Genomic DNA, 15,640 nt, shown 5'->3' on the forward strand with positions numbered 1-15,640 from the left:
AAAAGTTTAGACATAAATTGTGGCATAATAATCTTGTCAGGATATTTTCATTCACACAGAATATTAAACCATGTTGGTGAATAAGCAAGTATGGAATTTAAGTCTTCATAACCTACCTTAGCACTAGCTTGGAGAAAGTACTGGATATCTCACCTTACGAAAATACTATATTCATACTGATTCTGACAAGTATTTCAGGTATTAACCTCCTTTGAATATGTTTATCATGGTGATCAATTGAGGGTACCAGCTCTTCCTGCACAGAAGAAAAAGCAGTCTATTAAAGTCGGACCTGTTACTGTTTTTTAGGTGAATACCAGAGAGCGTTTCCCACAATACGCATCTGATATTGTCCTCAAAAGCTTCATTTTCCTCATACACCCTAGACTTCATGGCTTTCTTTCTTGGAGGTGAAGACTATCTGAATCTGGAGGCAGAAGGGCCAGAAGTGGAGCTTTCTGAGGCATTCTTCACATGTGTGCCCACATCGTCTACTAACAGCAAAAATAGCAAATCCACCTTTCACTCACTGAAGAAATACTTACCCTTGCTAGCACTCCTGGTCTTTAGTAAGTAAACTTATAAGAGGACATGTATAGGTCAATAAAACTTTTGAATCGCATGGAGTATCCTAGTCATACAGTGATTACTAGATCTATAATTAACATCAGTAACCAAGAAACATTTTTGAAGAATCAACTACTTATGAATAACCATAACTCAGTAATAAGTTAACAATTTTTATTTCCCTGTTCATTACAACTCTAAATCCTCTGTTAGTTCAATTTTTATTCAATTCACCCAATTTATTAATTCATTAATGTCACCACTTCAAGAACAACATATGAGAAAACGCAATTCCATAAGCCAAGAATACCAGCATTAATAGCAGAGTTCAGCAAATAAGTTTGTCCATCAATTGTCACTGTCAACGTCACCCTTAACAGCCTACCTATCCAAGATTAGCATCAGCATGTGGGTCTTCATGCGAAAACATTTTAGAGAAAGCATCAATTTGGAAAAAATCCATCTAAGTGAGAATTTCTCTAATCAGCACAGTTGGTACCTAGAAGAAAAGGCATAAAAATCGTCAATCACATTTTCATAGCTACCTATCCAGGATGGATCAGCAACAAGTCAGACTTCGTCTTCGGGTCATCAATTAGTCAGCCACAGATCAGGCTCATAGAATATGAGCCCACAGACAGAACCTCAGACAGGGTCTCCTGACGTCATCAATTCTCCCCTCGCATCTCCCCAAATTTTCCAGCATCTCCCGCTTTTAGCCCCTTGTCATGACTTTTTATTAGGATCTCCCAGTCCGTCCCCTAATTCCTAATTGGTCAGTCAGTCAGCAGATATGACTTTAACCTATAGAATTTGTTTACCAAATCTACCAATTTTAATATCAGTTAATTCACAAGATGTGGATTGGTTCACCATACGATGTCCTCATCATCCGGCTCTTCAGGTATCAAAATTGTTGCATGTTCCTCTTCAGTCAGTGCCTTCATTGTTCAAGTACTGGGAAAGTACATTTAGCCTATGCTACACATAACTGTATCAAATTGTCTTCATCATGTCCTGTCGCCGGTACATTGCAGAAAATTCTAGCTAAGCAACTTTAACATCGGGCGGTTCAGGGACAGTTCATGCATCCAGTTTCTTGCAAGGCGTTTAGTATTTCAGCTCTTCGTTTTGAAGGCCTAGGAAGGCTAGGCCTTTATTTCAGCTAAGTTAGCACTGCAAGTTAATGTAAAACATAGGTTATACATCTCATTATGACATATTACTACATTATTCTTATTTATTTTGATTTTTTCACACTATTTCAATTATTTTAGTACAATATTGTATAAATAGCTGACAGGCCCCGGGGACACATTTTCAAACGTGCACATTATTTTTTTCTAAGATTAATTTTTCTACGTTTTATTATTCAAAACACAGGATCATTCATAATTTTCTAATTAGCATATCTACTTCAACAGTCCCTCCTCTGATGACTAAATATGTCATCACACCTTTCCTTATCAACATTTTACAGATTTGTTTCTGTTGTATTTTGTCTTCTTCTTACATTTCCCTCTAGATTCTTCCCCTGGGTTTTTTCCATCTTATTTTCATCCTTTGCCATTATTTGCATATACCCCATGATCCTAATATAGAAATAATCACAATTAATCCTCCCTGTACAATTTTCAATAATACCCCATTCCAAATTTGACTAAACCAATTGCCCAGTGAAGCAGGTTCAGCTTGCTCTTGTTCTGGTTCTGGTTCATGTGCAGCCACTTGTTTTGCTGTTGTTGGTGCTCTCAACAACAGTTCTTCATGTTCTGGCGGACTCACCACTCTTTTTGTATGGCTTGCATGTATCCAATTTGACAGTCCTGCACACTTTACAGCTGCTGTAGTTGTTAACACCAGCTGGTAGGGACCTTTCCAACGCGATCCCAAACATGTTTTTCGAATGTGCTTTTTTGATGACGACCCAATCTCTAGCTCTCAGACTGTAACCTGGGTCATGGATGAGTGGCAGGGTAGTGGCCTGCACCTGCTGAGAGAAAGAGCGAACCACATCAGCCAGACATTTGCAGTAGTCCAACACCATATCATCTGTAATATTGACAAGTGCATTGGCTGGAATTGCCAGCAATCTCATTGCTCTGCCCATGAGGCTCTCATGGGGCGCCAGCCCTGTCTTTCTGTCAGGTATGTTTCGTATTGACAGCAACACCAAAGGTAATGCTTCTGGCCACTTCAGATTGGTACCGGCACACATCCTGGCAATTCTTGATTTCAATGTACCATTCATTTGTTCCACTAGTCCTGAAGCTTTTGGGCGATAACTACAATGCAACTTCTGCTCAATGTTTATTGCTGCACATAAGAGTTCGATCACCTCGTTATTGAAGTGAGTTCCCCTATCTGATTCTAAAGAGATTGGAAATCCGAACCATGGTATTAACTCTCTAAGCAACAGCTTCCCAACCGTGAGACTGTCGTTTCTTTGTGTGGGGTATGCTCCAATCCAATGACTAAAGATGCACAAAATCACCAACACGTACTTCAAACAACCACATGCAGGCATCTCAATGAAATCCAACTGCATCCTGCTGAATGGACTCCCTGCTCTTACAATGTGGCTCAAATTCTCCACTGTCCCATTTCCTGCATTTAGTTGCTGACAAATTACACATCAATGACACACTGCCTCTGCTGCTTGCCTGAATTTTGGATTGAACCAATCAACCTTGAACAATCTGACAATGGCATCCCTTCCAATATGTGCCTGGCCATGTTAGTACCTGGCCATCTGAGACAATAAGCTATTGGACAACACCATTTGACCCTCCTCAGAAACCCAATTTTCATCAGGTCTTTGGATACATTTCGACTTGACCCAAAGTCGTTTCTCCTCCTGGTCTGCATTCTCCTGCAAGGTTTTCAATTCTTCTAGAGTATCAATCACTTTTAAGACATAACTTGTGCAATTATTTTCTTTCTCAGGCATCAATTCCCACTTGTCTTTAAAAGATATACAGTTCAATGCGCAAAACCTTGCGACTTGATCTGCATATCCATTTCCCAATGCAACGTAATCTTGCGTCTTTTGGTGTGCAATGCATTTTACCACTGCAATTTCTTCAGGTAACTGTATTGCATACAACTCTTTAATTTTGTCACCATTTCTCACAGGTGTTGCAGTAGAGGTCAGGAAACCTCGTTGTGACCACAGCAGATAGAAATCATTAACAATTCCAAATCTGTATCGACTATCTGTATAGATTGTGACTCTTAGTCTCGCAGAAACATAGCATGCTCTAGTAAGAGTAACCAATTCTGCCACTTGTGCAGAATATACACCTGGAGGCCAGGAATCTTCTAACATGCCTGTAATTGTGCATACTGCATATCCTGCCCTCAATGTCCCTGTTCCATCTCTGAGACACGAATCATCAACAAAGACAATTTGGTCATTTTCTTCTAAAAGAGTGTCTCTAATATCAGGTCTTGGTTTTGTACACAGCTCAGTTATCTCAAAAGTATCATGCTCAATTTCTTCTTCTTTTTCAATTTCAACAGTTTCACTTGGAAGCAATGTTGCTGGATTCAGCAATGTACATCTTTTCAATGTCACATTTAGAGTACCCAATATGCTCGTCTCATACCTTGTCAATCTTGCACCCGTCAAGTATTGTGTTTCTGTCCTTGTTAGTAAAATGTCAACAGAGTGTGGTACCATTACCGTCAAAGGGTATCCCATGACTACCCCCTCACATTGGGAAAGACTTTGACCAACTGCGGCTACTGCACGCAGGCAACCTGGTAAAGCTGCTGCGATTGGGTCCAAGGTAGCTGAAAAATAGGCTACTGGGCGATAAGCACCTCCATGAACCTGTGTCAAAACAGACAAAGTACAAGCATCACGTTCATGACAAAACAATGTGAATGGCTTTGTGTAATCAGGCATTCCCAACGCTGGAGCTCTGCACAAACTCTCTCTTAATTCAGTGAACGCTTTCATCTGATCTTCATCTAGGTAATGGGATCTGTAAATTCCTTGTGTGTCAAGTGCTGTAGGGGCTTCACAATCTCAGCAAAGTTTGGGGATCCACTGTCTACAGTACCCCACCGTTCCCAAAAACAGTCTGACATTTCTCTGAGAGGTCGTAGGACTTCTCTGCAGTATCATAGTAATTCTTTCTCTGGAGATTCTCCTTAATCCCTTTTCAAGCTGATGTCCCAAGTATTTCACTGATTTTTGACAATACTGTAATTTTACAGGTGGCACCTTATGTCCAAAATTTCCCAAATGGTTCAACAGGCCAATCGAGTTGTACTTACACTCGTCCCTTGTCCTGGATGCAATCAGAAAATCATCAATGTATTAGAGTCGATTGGTATGGCAATTCCAATGACTCCAGATTATTTTTCAAAATCTGATTAAACAGTGATGGTGACTCCGTCTACCCTTGTGGAAGCCTGCACCATCTGTAGACTCTATTAAGGATTTTGAAACTAAAAAGAAACTGACTATCCTCATGAAGAGGCACAGAAAAGAAAGCTTGTGACAAGCCGACACTGTGAACCACTCTGCATCGCAAGGAATCTTAAACAGTATCACTGCTGGATTTGGCACTACTGGACAACACAACCACTAAATCGTTCACTTTTCGCAAATCCTACACAATGCGCACATTCCCACATGGCTTCTTTAAGTCCGTTATTGGTGAATTACATGGACTGCTTAACACTTCCTTTAAAACTCTGTTTTAGAAAATCACCAATTATTTGAGCTACCTTCATCAGAACATCTTGTGGCATGTTATACTGTGGAAGTTGTGGAAATACTACATTTGGCTTCAAAGTGATCTTAATCGGCTCCACTCCCATAATCAGACCTACTTCTTTTCCTATCAGGTCCCAGACTTCTTTTTTTACAATTCCCTGTAAATCTGCATGCAATTCTCGCACAATAAACATTGGGAAAAACTCAACCAATGGGTATTCTTAATTAACATTGTTAACCATTGTCCCAGACACCTGTTCCTCTTCATCATCGCTATTAGTTTGTACTTCTATTCCAGTATCTGAAAAATTAATGGAGCATTTCGTCTTACACAGTAAATCTCTTCCCAGTAGGGATACTGGACTCGCATCACATACTACAAATCTATGTAGTCCTTGGTGATTGCCGATCTCAACCTGCACTGGGTCTGTGATTGGATTTGTCAACTGTCTATTCTCCACTCCCACAACTTGGACCGTTCTGCCTGAAAGAGGTAAATTCGGGACCTTCACACTTCTTACTGTAGAGCGTGTAGCTCCTGTGTCCACTAAAAATGAGACCTTGTAACCCATCACCTTTCCCTTCACGAAAGGTCCTCTCTGATCTACTTCTAGGGATGCTGCAAGCATACACGGTCCTTCATCCGAACTGTCCCTCATCCATTCTTCGTTTATTTCATCCTCACTGTAAAATGGAAATTGGTGTACTGTGTCATTACTTCTGTCTTGTCTCTGGCCTGTGACCTGCTGAGTAAGCATCACCTGTTGCTGATTCATCGGGGCTTGAGGTATCTGCATTTGCTGTCTAAGTACCATGGGAACCTGCTGCTGCATTGGTTGCAACTGTGTTAATTGTGCACGTGGCACTTGAATTTGCTGCATGGGTTGAAAATTCTGCACTCAATTCTGAACATTAGGAATAAATCCTTTCATTCTTGGGACTTTCACAGTTTGAAATGTACTGACATCACCACCTTGCTGAACGACACCATCCCGTGCCATCAACGGACACTCCCGCTTCCAATGTCCCACGTTTCCGCACAAATGACTCGGTAACATCCTTTTCATCCCCTGCATGTCATTCTGAACCACTACAGTACCCAACTCCGGACCACGCATCATGTCAATTCCAAGACATCTACCTCTTATCTGAGGCTGGAACATAACAGTTCTCTGCTGTGGCGGCATAGACGGTACTAAAGCTCCCTGCACTCCTGCCTGAGCTTCCTTTATGTGCATCACCATTGCTTTCTCCTTCAGCTTTTTCTGCTTTAATTCAATCTCATCACTACAGTATTTTGCATACTGCAACACCTCATCAATCAGCTTTGCCTGCCAGAAGATCAAATGACTCTTAATCATCTGATCTACTTCTGGTCTCAAACCTTCGACAAACCTAAATACAAAATGCAACATGTCTTTCGGCTCAATTGCATCCTTACCACTGTACTCTGTGAACGCCTTTAACAATCTTTCATAGTAGGTATGTATTGACTCTTTGGACTCTTGAACCGTTCTGTCAATTCTCTGCCAGTCCATATTTTCTGGAGAAATTCTGGTCTTCAGTAACTCAATCACCTTATAGTAATGTTTCATCACCAAGGTGCAACCGTTACTCTATCCCTTTCTGGTTCACTTGTTGGTCAATCCACTGCTCTCTTACATTCAACCCACATATCAGCTGGGACCACTATCTCCAACAATGTGTTTACGTCCTCCCACAAACATTTAGAAAGTTTCACAAATCTGTCTGCTGATACCACTTGTAGGAAGTTGGCTCTGTATATACTATTTCAAAGTAAGAAATAGTGTGCACAGAGTCCAAGTAAATAATTCTAATGCTCTATTTTGTGGTAGTGTGGTCGAGCAGTAGGCTTATCAGAGGGTAGTGTTAAGCATTTGTTGTACACACACAGGCAATAAATGAGGAACACACACTCAAAGGCTTACTCCAGGCCAATAGGTTTTTATATTGAAAAATATATTTTCTTAGTTTATTTTAGGAATCACAGGTTCAAAATTTACAATTAAAACTTTAAATGTAAGGTACTTCACTTAGATACTTTAGGAACTTTGAATGAAAACAATATCATGTACAGTCTTTGTAAAAATGGCAATAAGCTGTTTTCAAAGTGGACACAGTGCAAAAATCAACAGTTCCTGGGGGAGGTAAGTAAAGGTTAGATTAAGAGATAAGTAAAACACTTACAAGTCTCAGTCCTGGGGCATAGGCAGCCCACCGTTGGGAGTTCAAGGCAACCCCAAAGTTACCACACCAGCAGCTCAGGGCCGGTCAGGTGCAGAGGTCAAAGAGGTGCCCAAAACACATAGGCACCTATGGAGAATAGGGGTGCTCTGGTTCCAGTCTGCCAGCAGGTAAGTACCTGCGTCCTCGGGGGGCAGACCAGGGGGCTTTTGGAGAGCACTGGGGAGGGGACACAAGTAGGCATACAAAACACACCCTTAGCGGCACAGGGGCGGCCGGGTGCAGTGTGCAAAGCAGGCGTCGGGTTTTGTATAGGTTTCAATGGAGGGACCCGGGGGTCACTCTAGCGGTGCAGGCAGACACAGGGGTGTGCTTCTCGGGACAGCCACCACCTGGGCAAGGCAGAGGGTCGCCTGAAGACTTAACGTTTCCCGCCGGAAGCGGGAGACTCTGCACCCAATGCCCTCGGCTCGACATGCAGAAAACCAACACTTCAGGGAGGACTCCCCGGCGACTGCGAGCCAGTGAGTAACCAGAGACGACCCCCCCTGACCACCACAGCGACACCTGCAGAGAGAATCCAGAGGCTCCCCCTGACCACGACTGCCTGTAACAAGGGACCCGACGCCTGGAACCAACACTGCACCCGCAGCCCCCAGGACCTGAAGGAACCAAACTTCGATGCAGGAGTGACCCCCAGTTAGCACTGTGAGTTAATGTAAAACAAAGGTTATACATCTCATTATGACATAGTAGTACATTAATTCACAAAAAATTGGGGATGAGGAGGTTAATTGGTCCAGTGTACGACCTCCTTGCTATTACATAATCTTCAAAAAAAGGTACACTGTTCCAAGATAAGACCACTCACAGGGCCATATGTACGAAAGCTTTTTCCCATAGACACAGAACGGGTAAAATTATTTCGTACATCTGGCCCATAGTTCCCAAAGGACTGCCCTTTGGAATCTAAGTAAATCAGAAGTGTGAGCCCTCTCAGAAGCAGGGGCCCTCATGTATCATTATCAGGCTTGCTCCACGCCAGACTGGCACTGCAGTGTCTGACGGGACCCACGAAAGGGTCACTAGGCCAACTTCTGGATTGTGTTTGACGGACCAGTGCAGGGAAAAGAAAAAAAGTGCAATGACAAGGCCCAAAAGCAATTTTTTTTTAAAGGCCTTTTCTCCCCCCCTGGGGCAGATCGGCCTATTATTAGCAGAAAGGGGGGCCCCCCTGGGGGGCACCAGGGATCTATATTTTTTTTCTTTTGTTTTTGTTTATTTTTTGTTTTAGGTGTGGGGAGTGCCCCCTTAGGCAAGGGTCGCTCCGATAGGGGGCAAATTATATTTAGGCCATTTCTGCCCCCCTTGGGAGCAGATTGGCCTATTTTTATGAGGCCAATCTGCCCACAAGGGGGGCAAAAACCACTAGACACCAGGGAGTTGTTTTTTTTGTTCGTGAATTTCACGTAAGGGGAGCGACCCCTTAGGCAAGGGTCGTTCCCCTGGGGGGCAAATTTATTTTAGGCCATTTCTGCCCCTAGCATATTTTAATTAGGCCGATCTGCCCCCAACGGGGGCAAAAACCACTAGGCACCGGGGATTTTAGTTGTTGTTTTACAGATGGGGAGCGACCCCTTAGGCAAGGGTCGCTCCTCTTTAGGGGCAAATTGTATTTAGGCCATTTCTGCCCGCTTTGGGGGCAGATCGGCCGATTTTAGGAGACCACTAGGCACCAGGGATCTTTGTTTTTGCGCCGTCAGGCAAGGGGAGCGACCCCGTAGGCAAGGGTCGCTCCCTGGGGGAGGGGTGGGGGGCACATATATATTTTAGGCCATTTCTGCCCCCCGGGGCAGATCGGCCTATTGTTATTAGGGGCAGAAACCTCTAGGCGCCAGGGCTAAAAAAAAATTAGTGTCTTTTTTGTTTTGTTTTTTTGAGAGATGGGGAGCGACCCCTTAGGCAAGGGTCGCTCCCCTGGAGGAGCAAATTGTATTTGGGGGTCAGAAACCACTAGGCACCAGGGATCTTTTTTTTGCGCCGTCACGCAAGGGGAGCGACCTTATATGCAATGGTCGCTCCATGGGGGGGGGGTGGAGGCAGTGGGGGGTCAAATTTATTTTAGGCCATTTCTGCCCCCCCCGGGGGCAGAACAGCCTATTGGTATTAGGCTGATCTGCCTGAGGGGGGGGGGGGGCAGAAACCTCAAGGCGCCAGGGCTAAAAAAAAATTTTGTTTTTTTTTTAGATGGGGAGCGACCCCTTAGGCAAGGGTCGCTCCCCTGGAGGGGCAAATTGTATTTAGGCCATTTCTGCCCGCTTTGGGGGCAGATCGGCCGATTTTAGGTGGTAGAAACCACTAGGCACTGAGGATCATTTTTTAGCGCCATCACGCAAGGGGAGGGGGGGTTTAGGGGGGAGGGGAATTTATTTTAGGCCATTTCTGCCCCCCCGGGGGCCAGCTAAGCTAGAGGCTAAAGTCGAAAAGGTAGGCACTTTGCAAAAAACACCTCTGTTTTCTGTGAAAAAATGTGATGTGTCCACGTTGTGTTTTGGGCCATTTCCTTTCGTGGGCGCTAGGCCCACCCACACAAGTGAGGTACCATTTTTATCGGGAGACTTGGGGGAATGCTGGGTGGAAGGACATTTGTGGCTCCTCTCAGATTCCAGAACTTTCTGTCACCGAAATGAGAGGAAAAAGTGTTTTTTTGGCCAAATTTTGAGGTTTGCAAAGGATTCTGGGTAACAGAACCTGGTCAGAGCCCCACAAGTCACAACCATCTTGGATTCCCCTAGGTGTCTAGTTTTCAGAAATGTGCTGGTTTGGTAGGTTGGGTTTTCTGATTCAAGTCTGCTTGTTCCTGAAAGCTGGGAAGCTGGTGATTTTAGCACCGCAAACCCTTTGTTGATGCCATTTTCAGGGGAAAAAAACACAAGCCTTCTTCTGCAGCCCCTTTTTCCCATTTTTTTGTTTAAAAAAACGATATTTTCACTGTATTTTGGCTAATTTCTTGGCCTCCTTCTGGGGAACCCACAAAGTCTGGGTACCTCTAGAATCCCTAGGATGTTGGAAAAAAAGGACGCAAATCTGGCGTAGGTAGCCTATGTGAACAGAAAGTTATGAGGGCCTAAGCGCGAACTGCCCCAAATAGCAAAAAAAAGGCTAGGCACAGGAGGGGAAAAGGCCTGGCAGCGAAGGGGTTAATATGGAGACTACACACACACACACTCCTTGCTCATGCATGAAAGCCCGTTATTGGTGGTAGCATCTCCCCAACACACATCCTGCCTATAGCCAACAAAGGTGGTGCTACCACAATAAATGGACATTAAATTAAACATTTAATATGGAATGACAGTACCCCATTTACCACACCTGCTTTAAACTCTGTCCTCGCTAGGTTTAAATGGATTCCGGCGGGAGACTGTTGCCTTTTGTCCCAGGAAAAATAGATATATTTTAGCATTCTCCTACTTTCTTCCCTACACTAAAGTCCCATGACTGTTTGTCAAAAACATTTTCCTCTTAACTGTTCGCATTCTGCGCGAGGACTCACCCAGCGCTGTACATCTGTCAACAAAGCACCAGGGTCCCAAGTTAGGCATACATGTCAACATTTAAAAAAAAGCAAAGTGGAAGATTTAAAATATCAATATAATCGGTGTACATTTGCCCCAAGGACTTATACTGAAGCGGAGACAATTTCAAGCGAGAGACATACAAAATAAAGCCATTTTTGGTTCCCGAACCAGGTCTGTTGGCATGAATGGTTGGGAGAACGTCAAGACTTCATCCTTGAAGGTGTCGTCCGTCATTGGCCCCCCAGCTCAACAAGCCTACTGACCGCAGAACGCAGAAAAGTACAACATTCCAACTTATACATTTGTTTAAAATGTCTCTGGGGTTTTTCGATTATGTACTGAGAGAAGGCAACAATCTGTTTTCAAATTAAAAAAACGAATACAAGTATTGTCCTTCAAGGGCTGCTGTATACTGAACGTGAAAGATTACAGGACTCGTTAAAACGTTTACAAATAATGCGGTTATTTACAGACTAAGAAGCACGAAAGCGCACCCCGCGGTGTTGCTTGCGCATCATCTAATATTTTCATTTCAAGATGGCGGCAACTTTCACGTATTTTCTTGGCCTTTACCTTCCCCGCCACTTCGAAACGAGCCACACAGCCCAGGTGCTCACTATAATACTAGCGGAGGCGCGGGCACACACGACTGTTACGTCACAGCTCGCGACTACCTCTCCCACGTGAATTCCATCACTAACGGCTAGAGTGGCCGGTCCGCTCCTGAAGTGACACCCCCTTCTCCTAAGACAGGGGTCTCGAGCCACGGACGGAGGAGAAGGAGGGGAGGGCTTCCAGTGCTCCCGAACAGTTAGGGGAGGCCAGCGCCTGGCAGTCCCTCCTCCCCTCTCCGCGGGTTGTACTCTAAGGAGACCTGACCCCTCCCATTAGGCGCGCGTCCTCTCTTCCTGCTCCTGCTGCCAGTGGTGCTCAGAGGGGTCGCATTGCTAGCGCGCGTGCGCGGTTGCCAAGGCGGCGTGAAGAATGAAGTTTAAATTCCCTGCGCGCATGCGCAGTTTCTTCCTCTCCCGGCTCGAGAGATAGGACGCCGCCACATTGGTCCAGCGTTTCAGTTTGAAGGAGCCAGAAAGCGGATCCTTGAGATAGCAGCAGGTTGCCCTTCACATCAAGCTTATTCACAGCCTCTCCCCCCTGACAGACCCAGTAATGGCACCGGTGCCTCTGTGAAGCCCCCCGCGCGGCCCCTGTATGGATCCCAGAGTAGGCTGGATTCAGCCGGAGCAGAAGGGCCCTGCCAATGCCTTCTGGATGCAAATATGGGAGACCTCTCAGCAGGGATTGCGTGGTCCTCCTGCTGGGAGCTCCCGTGCCTCTGGGGGTCCAGACTGTTGTTATCCCCACTACCTCTGTCTAATACTCCTAAATACTCCTGCCGAAATAAGTCCTCCGCTCTCCCCGGCTTCTTCCCCAGGTTCTGATAGCCCCCCTCCCCCCCGGATACATCAACTCGCACCGGGCGCACTGCCCACAGCAGCAGCTTCCACGGCATCGGCGCTCCGTGCACTGTCCGGGCTGTACCCGTCCCGAACCCGCGCCTGCTACACCCTTACACCACCCAAACTACTATGACCACCTTCACCAGTACCACCCTGGCCGCCGGAAGCGCGAGAACAAGGCAAGCACCTACGGCATGAACTATCTGCTACCGCACGGGGCCCCGCGGAGCTCCCCCGGCACACCCTGGAGGAGGAGTGGCAGCTACAGCCCGGGCCTGCAGGGGTAAGAGTGTGGCGACTGAGAGGGCGAATTGTATTCAAATAATTGAATTAACTATGGTAGATAGGAAACTCTTTTTCCAAATTAGGGTCTGGTTGCTCCCCCTGAGAGCATTTACTAGCAAATGGGCCCCAAACGCCCTGTTCTGTGCCCAGCTTGCAGCATCGTTTGGAAACTGTTCCCCATGTTTTTTTGGGCTGTCCTTCATATATTTCTCCCCGTCGGACCTGGCTGAAGCCCCTGTGAAAACAACTGGGCATACGTACTAATCATATTTCGCTTAGAATCCTGAGAACTGATGCTTACCATTTGTACGCTTGTAGTGATGCCAAATTCCTGAGGCAAATTTGGTACAAGAAGAAAAGCTCTACGCATGCAGGGATAATAATGCTGGCTGCTACAAAAGTTTATCTTTTTTTTTATTTTTTAAAGTGTCTATTGTGCTACTGTTTACTATTAATATGATGATTTTTAATTAATGAATTGTTTTAGTGACATTGCGATAATTTCTGTATTATTTTTACATAAATATTGTATTCAATTTTGTACATATATGACTTTCTTACTTTTATGGCATTATGGCCCTCATTATGACATCGGTGGTAAATGCTGCTTACCGCCACGCTGACGGCTGCCAACGTACCGCCACGGTGTTGAATATCCGTTCGCCATATTATGACACACACACACACCAATCTGACAGAATACTGCCACATATACAAATCCGCCAGCCCAAAGGTCAGTGATAAAGTGGTGGTACCAACACCCATACCGTTAAGCCAACAAAACAGCGCCCATCTCCTTATGACCCACGAATCACCACGGCAGACATTCAACTGTGGTAAACCATTGGCGGTACATACTGCTGCACTCAGAATGGACACCCACATAGAAAACAACACTATATTGGGCAATATGCAAAACACACACCTGACACTCATGCACACTCCACACCACTACAAAACACACCCACATTACCCACAACCCTTTATGAACACCAATACGTGCCACCACACTAACACCAAGAGCACTGCGACAACTAGACACACACCACTGACACCCATAGATCCCCCACACACCCCACAACACACACCCCACCATATTACTTAACACACTCTCATCAACACACATCACACCCATGGCACCAGAAAGGCACCCCCATTTCAGTGATGAGGAGTTAAGGGACAGGGTAGAGGAAATTTTCAGGGCAGAGCCACAGCTCTTTGGAGCACAGGTACAGCAGATCTCTACTGCCAGGAAGATGGAGCTATGGCAGAGAATCGTGGACAGGGTGAACGCCGTGGGACAGCATCCAAGAACAAGGAACGACATCAGGAAGTGGTGAAACGACCTACGGGGGAAGGTACTTTCCATAGCAGCAAGGCACCTGCTCGCCATACAGAGCACTGGCGGTTGACCTCATCTCCTCCCCCACAGCTCACAGCACGGGAGGAGCAAGTCTTGGCAATATTGCATGAGGAACTAGCTGGAGTAGCCGGAGGACTGGACACTGGTAAGTCAACATTCACTGCTTATCACCCCTCATGCCTGCATGCCATCACACCCCCTCACCCTCACTCCCATCACTCCACTCCATCCCACACACTGCACCTACACATATGATGAACCACAATGTCCAGCCCAGCATGCCATACCAATGCATGGACACCCCTCCCAGCCCTGCATGGACACCCATCACTAAAGCATGCACAGCATAGGGGAACTAACAATCACACAGTACATCACCATACACAAGCAAAGGTGGCAGGGCAACCCCAACGATAGAGGGAAAGCCAGGGACGGTCAATATGTCACACACATGAAGCATAATACATCACTTACATCCCCACAGGTACCCCAGCCAATGTCAGCGGAGAGGAGGTGCCACGACTATCCAGTCCCCCAACAGAAGATGCCCCCAGTGATGACTGTAACTCTGGACTTCAGGATCTGGATGAACTTCCTGGCCCATCAGGGACCACTGGACAGCCGGTAACCCAAGCCCACTCACAGACCACAACAGAGCCTCCCCCTTCAGTATCCAACACCACAGCACCCACTCAGTGTACCCACACCTCTGTCCCCAGAACACATCAATCAGCAGTATGCCCACCTTTACAGGGACCCCAGGCCACACCTCGCCCCCAAGACAATCACGGACCTGGGGTCAATGGAAGTGGGCACACCGTTCAAGGGACAGAGGAACAGGGCAACAGGGACAATGGGAGGACCGCTGTGCGCTAGGGGGCAGACAGGACAAGGGAACCGACTCTGCAGGAGGCATTCCAAATCCTGGGAGTCTACCAATATTCCCAGGACATGATGGGCCAGATCCTTGACAACGTGGAGGAGAACAGGTGGCTGCAGGAGGAACAGTATCAGGGGTTCAGGGAGGACTTGCAGGCCATTAACACCACCCTAATCTCCATAGCAGGGGTGCTGGCAGACATGGCCAACATCATGAGGGAGGCAACAGCACACTAGCAGGCCCCTACCACTAGCCAGCCCATTCACCAGCCCTCCACCTCCACTGCCGCTAGTGGGCAGGAGGCCCAGCATCACAAACCACAGGTCACCAGCACCTCTCCCCCTGCAGAAGGTGAACCACCCACAAACATTCCCTGTGACCCAGATAGAAGCCCGAGACACTTGCCAATACCACTGCCAGGAAATGAGACTCTCCTGATTGTTCCCCCTTGTGTCCCACTCAGTCACCTTGTACACCTTGAACTGCCATTGCTCCCCTTCCTATGGCCATTTGGACACTGCACCTGTGCTACAAACAGACTGGAACAATACCCTGTACTTTCCTCCATCATCA

General features: G+C 46.1%; 1 long non-coding RNA gene across 1 annotated transcript; it reads right to left on the reverse strand.

Annotated features, from left to right (window-relative positions):
- Positions 1-727: 727 nt before the first annotated feature.
- Positions 728-11,991, reverse strand: LOC138282314 (uncharacterized). Its single transcript, XR_011200916.1, has 3 exons — positions 11,656-11,991; positions 2,353-2,560; positions 728-1,743 (listed from the first exon to the last, which is right to left on the reverse strand). It is a non-coding gene; the product is annotated as an uncharacterized lncRNA (long non-coding RNA).
- Between the last annotated feature and the right edge of the window lie 3,649 nt (positions 11,992-15,640).

Source organism: Pleurodeles waltl, chromosome 2_2 (assembly GCF_031143425.1).
Source record: "Pleurodeles waltl isolate 20211129_DDA chromosome 2_2, aPleWal1.hap1.20221129, whole genome shotgun sequence".
Classification (NCBI taxonomy): domain Eukaryota; kingdom Metazoa; phylum Chordata; class Amphibia; order Caudata; family Salamandridae; genus Pleurodeles; species Pleurodeles waltl.